This window comes from Caretta caretta, chromosome 12 (genome assembly GCF_965140235.1).
Source record: "Caretta caretta isolate rCarCar2 chromosome 12, rCarCar1.hap1, whole genome shotgun sequence".
Lineage (NCBI taxonomy): Eukaryota > Metazoa > Chordata > Testudines > Cheloniidae > Caretta > Caretta caretta.
In genome coordinates, this window is record NC_134217.1 from 32,976,476 (window position 1) to 32,985,461 (window position 8,986).

General features: G+C 45.0%; 1 protein-coding gene across 6 annotated transcripts in view; it reads right to left on the reverse strand.

The window, feature by feature from the left end:
- Positions 1-8,971, reverse strand: part of CMC2 (C-X9-C motif containing 2) — a 50,833-nt gene extending 41,862 nt beyond the window's left edge. For 2 of the 6 annotated variants that reach the window (XM_048870590.2, XM_048870587.2), the window contains exons 1-2: positions 8,851-8,970; positions 8,246-8,310 (exon numbers count right to left, since the gene is read on the reverse strand). The gene's annotated coding sequence lies outside the window, so the exon portion shown is untranslated. Of the gene's footprint in view, positions 1-3,845; positions 3,934-8,245; positions 8,311-8,850 lie in introns of those variants that run through there. The other 4 variants (XM_048870588.2, XM_048870589.2, XM_048870586.2 and 1 more) reach the window with 4 other exon arrangements.
- Between the last annotated feature and the right edge of the window lie 15 nt (positions 8,972-8,986).

Here is an 8,986-nt window from a genome sequence, read left to right on the forward strand (position 1 = left end):
CTAGAGTAACTAATCAGAGATAGAGAAAGATGCAAAAAATCTATTCAGGTTCCTATAAAGCACCCATCACCGGAGTGTTTGAGAACCTCAGAGCTTAATACACTAGGGCCTTTTCTCAGGAAAAATAGAATTCCATTAGAAAATGTATTTACTAGGGTGTAGCAGGGTGCCACTCCCCTTCCAGTCTGGGTACGCCACCATGCCTTAGTTTCCCATCCTCCTGGGCTCTAGAAATATTCATATCCCAACCACGGGTCATTCATTTAACATTCTTCCCCTTCTCAATGTTTGCTTTATTAAGCCACAACAAGAAAACAGTTTACTTGACTCACCTACAGCTTAATCAGTTCCTACCCTGGTCATCTGGGTTTCACAAGTCAGTCCATTTACCTTGCCCAGACACCCCACAGTCCTTCCAGCCCTATCGGCAAGGTTTCCCTAGACACTGGAGAACATGCCAACAGTGACTCCTTCCTCTCTTATGTCTTCCAGCAACTTACATCTTATATGAAGCGAGAAAGGAAACCTTCCTTTTCTCTAAACTGTTTCCATCCCCTCCCAAATGCCTTTGCAATCACTCCAAACAGCTGTGTCCCTTTTTAGACAGTGCTTCCTTGCTAGCCCAGAGAGGAGATCTATATATTCTGTCACAAGAGAATAACCATGACCAGCTAAACATCTATATATTGTCACCCCAACCATGACCAGCTAAACATTTTTAAATAAGACTTGTCCCTGTCATCACTAGGTACTAAAGATATGTGTAACATCATATTAGTTGAAATTGGTTAGTTAACATTTTCCAACGATATATTTTCACAGTATAGACTTGGTCTCAGAGTATAAGGATGCCACAGCAAAGAGTATGCAATAAGGGCAAGATAGTCCAATTGCAATTCTGTTGTGGAAGAGCTTTCACCTATCACAGCTCTCCATCTACCATAGCCAGAAAGAATGTCTATTTTGTTTTTTCTGGGCCTGCTGTGCTGCTATATGCAATATTGACAGTATACCTACACTATCCCCCTCTGATGTCCATTTATAGCATCCATACCGCACAACCTATGGTGGACATTAGTCAATATTAACTGAAGAGCAGGAGAAAGACTGGATGGCTAAGCGAACTACTAAGACACAAGAGAATTTTTCATCTGAAGGTCACAGGATCAAATATAGTAGCAGTCAAAAGTCATTAACATACGGCATCTCTTCAGTTTCCCCACAAAGAAGTTAACAATTGAAGCATACTGACTAGACAGCGTGGGGAAGCTGCTGCTGATGCCTATGCTGTACCTGTTCTGCTGATAATTTCATATATTCAGTTCTCTCAATTTGGCACCCCTAATGAGCATAAAAGTTTATTTTAAAATAATTGCAGAGGGACAGGAGAAGTCCACCCTCTAATAAGATTTATCTTTTCACTACCTCCCTCCACACAAAAAAAACACACTGAGTTGAAAGTGAAACACCAATAGAGAAGTTTATCAACAGCAGCACTACAATACTCACTCCAAGCAATTTCTCACCACTCCATGGCTGTTGGAATCTGATTTGTTCCAAGTTAATGATCATCAGTCAGTATGGGTAACTAGAGTCACAATAGAATCATAGGACTGGGAGGGACCTCAAGAGGTCATCTAATCCAGCTCCCTGAACTCATGGCAGGGCGAAGTATTATCTAGACCCGGGGTCGGCAACCTTTCAGAAGTGGTGTGCCGAGTCTTCATTTATTCACTTTATTTTAAGGTTTCGCATGCCAGTCATACATTTTAACATTTTTTAGAAGGTCTCTCTCTGTAAGTCTATATATTATATAACTAAACTATTGTCGTATGTAAAGTAAACAAGGTTTTCAAAATGTTTAAGGAGCTTCATTTAAAATTAAAATGCTGATCTTACGCTGCCGACCCGCTCAGCCCGCTGCCAGCCTGGGGTTCCATTCACCTAGGCCGGCAGCAGGCTGAGCGGGACCTGCGGCCGGGACCCCGGCTGGCAAGGGGCTGGCAGCCAGAACCCCAGACCAGCAGTGGGCTGAGCGGCTCAGCCCGCTTCCAGTCTGGGGTTCCATCCGCACCAGGGTCCTGGCTGCCAGCCCCTCTCAGCCCGCTGCCGGTCTGGGATCCCAGCCTTGCCCACATAGAGTCGGTACCTACCTTCTCCCTGGTTCTAGCCCATTCTCTTCCTCTCTCTCTGCACTGAGCTAAGGGTGGGAGTGCACTGAGCACAGGGCTGGGGGTGAAGAAGCAGGCTGGGGGTTGGGGTGTAGGGTCTGGCCAGGAGCTAGAATGAGGGAGGGTGGCTCAGGGTTGGGGCAGGAGGTTTGGGTGTGGAGTACTTACCTGGGCAGCTCCCATTTGGTGTGAGGGGTGCAGGTGGGAATGGGGCGGGGGGTGCAGGAGCTCCCGTTTGGTGCTCAGGGTGGGGGTGGGAATGTGGGGGGTGCAAGAATCAGGGCATGGGCTGTGGGGGGTGCAGGAGTCAGGGCAGGGGGCTGCGGGCGTCTGAGGAGCATGCAGGAGTCAGGGCATGGGGGGGCTGGGTATGTGTGGAGGGTGCTTGAGTCAGGGCTGGGGTCGGGGGGGCAGGGGTCAGGACAGAGGGGTGGGAGTGTGTGTGGGGGTGCAGGGGTCAGGGCAGGGGGCTGGAGTGTGTGTGGGGGGTGTAGGGGTCAGGGCAGTGGGTGTGGGTGTGGGCTAGGGTCGTGCGGGTGCTCCCAGCCACCTGCCCAGAGCGGCTCACAGCAGGGGGTTGGAGGGGGTATGCCCTGATTCCACCCCCTTCCCCAAGACCCCGTCCCCACCTCTTCTCCACCTCCTCCCCGGAGCAGTGAATGCACTGTGTCTCCGCTTCTCCCACTCCTTCGCAAGGGCCATCAGCTGATCGGCGGCAGGGAGGGAGAGGAGGAGGGGCAGGAACCCAGCACGCTGAGGGAAGAGGTGGGGAGGGGGGAGCTTGCCTGCCCTGCAGCAGCAGCCGGCAGGACCAAGCTTCTTCACCCTGCCCCCGCTGGGGGGCGGCACACGGAGAAGAGCGGGCCAGGGCGGGCAGGATTTTTAATGGCACACTGCTGCCTGCCGGGGTCCCGGCCTGGGTTCGGCAGTGGGCTGAGCGGGGCCAGCGGCAGGGACCCGGCAGGCAGCTGCGTGCCATTAAAAATCAGCTCGCGTGCCATCTTTGGCATGAGTGCCATAGGTTGCCAACCCCTGATCTAGACCATCCCTGACAGGTGTTTGTCTAACCCACTCTTAAAAATCTCCAAGGATGGAGATTCCACATCCTCCCTGAGCAATTTATTCCAGTGCTTTACCACCCTGACAGTTAGGAAGTTTTTCCCAATGTCCAACCTAAACCACCTTTACTGCAATTTAAGCCCATTGCTTCTTAGCCTATCCACAGAGGTTAAGGAGAACAATTTTTCTCCCTCCTCTTTATAACAACCTTTTATGTACTTGAAAACTGTTATGTCTCTTCTCATTCTTCTCTTCTCCAGACTAAACAACCCCAATGTTTTCAATCTTCACTCATAGGTCATGTTCTCTAGAACTTTAATAATTTTTGTTACTCTTCTCTGGACTTTCTCCAATTTGTCCACCTCTTTCCTGAAATGTGGCACCCATAACTGGACACAATACTCCAGTTGAGGCCTAATCAGCAAAGAGTACAGCAGAATAATTGCTTCTTGTGTCTTTCTTACAACACTCCTGCTAATGCATCCCAGAAGGATACCTAAAAACTCTCTCTCATTAGCACTGACCAGAAAACTCTACCTCTCCTCTGATAGAGTTGTACTCTTATTGAATTTTTCTGCCAATTTTGCTGGTACTGTACTTCACTCACTCACTCACCTTTCAGTGAAGCCTTTTCTTCTAATTACTGTTTTATTCACCTCCACTTATATGTCCAGAGAGAACTTGAGCAGGACTGTTCCCTGCGCTTCAAGAGGAGATTTAAAATGGTGTCAAGCTCATATCTTCAACTTCAAGATATTCAACAACACTACACAAATTTTACTCCTGACTTACTTGAGAAAGGGAGAAGTTTTGTAGTACAGCATTATTATTACATTTGTTTTTACCTCCTTACAGGAAAAAAGGAGTAGTCTTCAGCTCCTCAGGGACTGTCTGTTAAACCTTTTTTGCCAAAGAAAACCCAAATTCAGAAATCCTTCTGAATATATTTTTTAAAAATTCCAATGACTAATATCTCCAATTAAAGTCATAAGAGCCCCTATAGCAACAATCCTGAAACATACAGATATATTAAGCTCATAAAGACCTCCCCATAAAAAGTTTTCTTGATTTTCCCAAGTTACCAAGAAATGAATTATATCTATTCTTTCTATTCAGTTCAACAAAACTCATATTGAAACAATGTTGTGTGCAAAAGAAACCTGCAAGTGTAGGGAAGTTCATGATAAGATACTAAACTAGACAAAAAAAAAACATAAACAGGTGGATTTGCAGTACCCAAATATTGGACCAAGTAATTGAGCATGCTGCCATCTGCTACACTTTCCCTGCTAGGGTATGGGGCAAGAAATCAGGAACTAGGTTGAATCAGCATTTCCATCTGGTCCCCACCCAGACCCCAACATGGGGCCAGAAGCAATCCGAGTCAGGTGTTAGGTGGAAGAAGACCAGGAGATCTGGCTCCTTCACTTTCCTGACCCAAGCATGGGTTTGAGAAGCAACAGAAACCTAGAGAGCTCCTTCCCTCCCTCCCCATACACCTTCATAAGACCAGACACAGCTACATAGGATGAAAGCAGAGGCACCAACTTTCTAATTTCCCGACCTCTGCTCTACCCCAGGCCTCGCCCCCATCCCTTCTCCCAAGTCCCCACCACTACCCTGCCTCTTCCTGCCCCCACTACTCCCCCTCCCCCCAGCACCTCCTGCACACCACTGAACAGCTGGTCACCAGCAGGCAGAAGGTGCTGGGAGGGAGGAGGAGGAGCTGATTGGCAGGACCACTGGTGGGTGCTGAGCACTCTATTTTTTTCCCGGTGAGTGCTCCAGCCCTGGAGTACCCACAGAGTCAGCACCTATGGATGAAAGTTCCTTAATCACAGATTCCTCCGCAGTTCTCAACAAGCAGCTTAAAAGTTAGCAAGTCTTATTTCAGTACTGCTGCTGTTAGGCAGACATGCACCCAGAGGGAGATGGCCACAAGTATGTTTTATATTGCTGCTCATGGGCCACCTATCTGCCCTTGCTGACACTTATAACATCAGCAGGGAAACAGGAAAAAACCCTATGTGAATCTTTAAAAAAAAAAAAAAAAAAAAAAATCAATTGAGGACATGCTGTTTAAAAGGATACCCTAAAAAACTTGCATTTAAAAACAATTAATTTAAAAAATTCAGGTTGATGGTGTCCTTTAACCTTTAATCAAAAGGGTAGAAAATTCCCTATGACATCTAAATAAAATGTTTACTGTTCCCTAATAATAGGTAATTCCCATTAAAGGGAAGCTCTCAGGTTAAAATATATTTTTAAAAAGCATTACTGTTAAAAACACTTAAATTTTAAGTAGTATTTTTAATATCACTGACACTGTTTGTTCAGCTATTTTCCATTGACTAATCTATTTTCATTGTCCAACATCAGCAAGTTTCACTTTGTTCTAGTGCATGAGAAACGATGTTCCCATATTTGGATGGAAGGCACTAAAGGAGAAAGTTCAAATCCAGATAAACTGCTTTCCTTGATTCCCCTGCCACCCACACACACTTCATTAAAAGACAGGTTTCAGAGTAACAGCCATGCTACATGGGAGCTACATGCTACACGGGAGCTACATGCACATTGTGAAGAGAGTTGTCACTTTGGATGGGCTATTACCAGCAGGAGAGTGAGTTTGTGTGTGGCGGGGTGGAGGGTGAGAAAACCTGGATTTGTGCTGGAAATGACCCAACTTGATGATCACTTTAGATAAGCTAAAAGAAAAGGAGTACTTGTGGCACCTTAGAGACTAACCAATTTATTTGAGCATGAGCTTTCGTGAGCTACAGCTCACTTCATCAGATGTATACCGTGGAAACTGCAGCAGACTTTATATACACACAGAGAATATGAAACAATACCTCCTCCCACCCCACTGTCCTGTGTGTATATAAAGTCTGCTGCAGTTTCCACGGTATACATCTGATGAAGTGAGCTGTAGCTCACGAAAGCTCATGCTCAAATAAATTGGTTAGTCTCTAAGGTGCCACAAGTACTCCTTTTCTTTTTGCGAATACAGACTAACACGGCTGTTCCTCTGAAACCTTTAGATAAGCTATTACCAGCAGGAGAGTGGGGTGGGAGGAGGTATTGTTTCATGATCTCTGTGTGTATATAATGTCTGCTGCAGTTTCCAGGGTATGCATCCGATGAAGTGAGCTGTAGCTCCCGAAAGCTCATGCTCAAATAAATTGGTTAGTCTCTAAGGTGCCACAAGTACTCCTTTTCTTTTTACTTCATTAAAATATTTGTTAATAGTAGGCTTCGTGATGCCTTTTTACCTAAACCTACTGACACGGTCTATATAAACATGTTGCACACACACATATTAAGGAAACAAAGGATGCTTATGATATTTCTCAGCTTTTGGAGACAGAGAAAAGCCCAGGGGGTTTAATTCTGCCCCTGATTTATTTTCACCTAGGGAAACCCTTGCATTTATATAGATTCTACCTTAAACCCTGCCTCCATGTTTTTCATCTAGCATAACACAAAAACCAGGAACAAGTTTAAACATCTCAGCTGACCCACAGTACATTTTTATTATATCTGAGCTCCATGTGGTATTAGATTGTTTGATCATCAGTGCTGCTTTTAAAGCATTTGCAACATATTTTACAAAAAGGATAAGGATGTCCACATGGTGGTGTATTAGCCATGAAAAGTAAGAACTAATTATGACTCTAGGGGAGAGAGTGTAGCTAACCAAATTAGCTATAGTAATTTATTTTTCACGATTGATAGTTTATTTTTTCATTTTTCAATAGAAGTGCAAAACAGATTGGTCAGTATTTGTTTTTTGAGTTTTCACTCACAATACTGTTTGGCTTTCTAGCACTGTTTTTATTAACTTTAATTAATGTGTTCATTCTGTTATACACAACTTTAAAGACAAAAAAATTAGATATTGGACCTACGCTACTTGTTAATATTACTTTAAAACATCTATCATGTCAAGGATGCAAAGTTGTAGATTATATTAACCGTTAATTTTCATACAAATTACTAAAAAAAATATATGTAACAATGGATATGTGCTTGCAAACTTCATAAAAGCAGCCAGTAATTAAGTTTCCATTCAAGTAACATTGATTCATTTCCCAGAGAACTCAAAGTTAACGACAATCTACCCTTAACTTTGAGTGATCTGGGTATATACTCTGCTATGTCAGAATATATAAAATCACACTATTCTATTATAGTTAGACACCATATCAGTCAAATTAAGAATAACCCCTACATTTTCCAGCAAATGCACTATATTATAGTTAATTTGTATGTTGTATTGAGATACATCCGTGAAAACCGGGATGCATACATCTTATACATTAGGCTAGGATGTACTAAGGAAGTACTGTTTCTACTGAACACAAACTGACAAATGGTCACTGCTTTATTTACTATTTATTATCAGATCAAACTGTAAGGGTGTATTTTCATCACTTTTGCTGACAGGTGTTTTGCCAGGCCATTCTCTAAGTGTCAAGATGCATTCATTAGATCAGAATCACAGAAGGACAACAGTTCATGTAATGGAATTTTTTTTCTTGAATGCTTTCAACATTTTATTGCCACATACAGTGAATCATGCTTTGGAAATCAATGTTGTATAACAAAAGTTTATTGCAGCTAGCTCTCTCTCTCTTTCGCTTTGTAGTCACTCTTATTCACATTCTTTTATAAGACTGTTTTTCCCTCTAATTGTCAAGTAATCCTTAAAGACAGGAAATGGTTTGTTAAATTCACTGACACCCATATTGATGACATACCATGCCCCAATAGGAATGCAAGCCACCCTGGAATGAAGAGACCCCAGGGATGGGCTCCGCATATGAACATAAAGCGAAGAAGAGGTACACAGAGGAGGGAGCTGGCCAATGTGGATAAACTGCTCCCATACTTTTAGGCTTAAGCTGTACCTAAACATACATAGATAGACCAGAGTAGACAATAGGTGGTCAGTGGCCAAAGCCGAGCCACCAGACACTTTTGAAAAGTCCGCAATATCTTTTTTTACTTACTTATTCTAATTATTGTTATTGCCAGGTGAAACATGTTTCTCTTGGAGTCTGGACCTCGCCTTTACCTTGACCAAGAAATTTGGACGAGGACAAAAAATAACTGACCATTCCTGATCGACACCGTGCTTCAATTTACTGCCATGCCACCCGCTCCAGCATGCGGGAGATAAACCTGCAGCGTGACTGTAACCATAGCTAGAGAAGGAAGGAGGGCTGGTTTGTTTTAAGGCAGGAGCCCCCTTTTCTCCTGTGGTAGGGGCCTGGAGAGATTCATTCTCCCCTCTTCAGGGGGTCAACCCTCTTTTCTTGCGCGTGCCTGGGCACACGGGGGGGCCGATCTCCGGCAGAGGGGGGAGTGAGCCCCTTCTCCTCCCCGAGAGAGGATGGGAGGGGTGACTTCCCCCCGCCACGCTCGGACCGGTGCGCAGGCAGGGGGAGGGGCCACCCACTTCTCCCGTGTCGACGCAAGTAGAACCGGAGAGGAGGGAACACCTCCGTGGCGGGGGGAGAAGAGGAGCAAGCGCCCCTGAGCCAGAGGGGAGGGGGAGTTAACAGGCGGGACTCAGGGCGGCCAGCCCCTCCCCTCGCAGCCTCCTTTCACTTACTCCAATCCCGGGGAGAAGAAAACTCCGTCAGGAAAAAGAGCCGGGCCCCAGCAACAGCCGCGCTTCACCAAAGGAAGAGAAGAAGGTCATGACCCGGAAGAAGATAGGACGTCGGGAGGGAAGGCCCTTCGAAGGA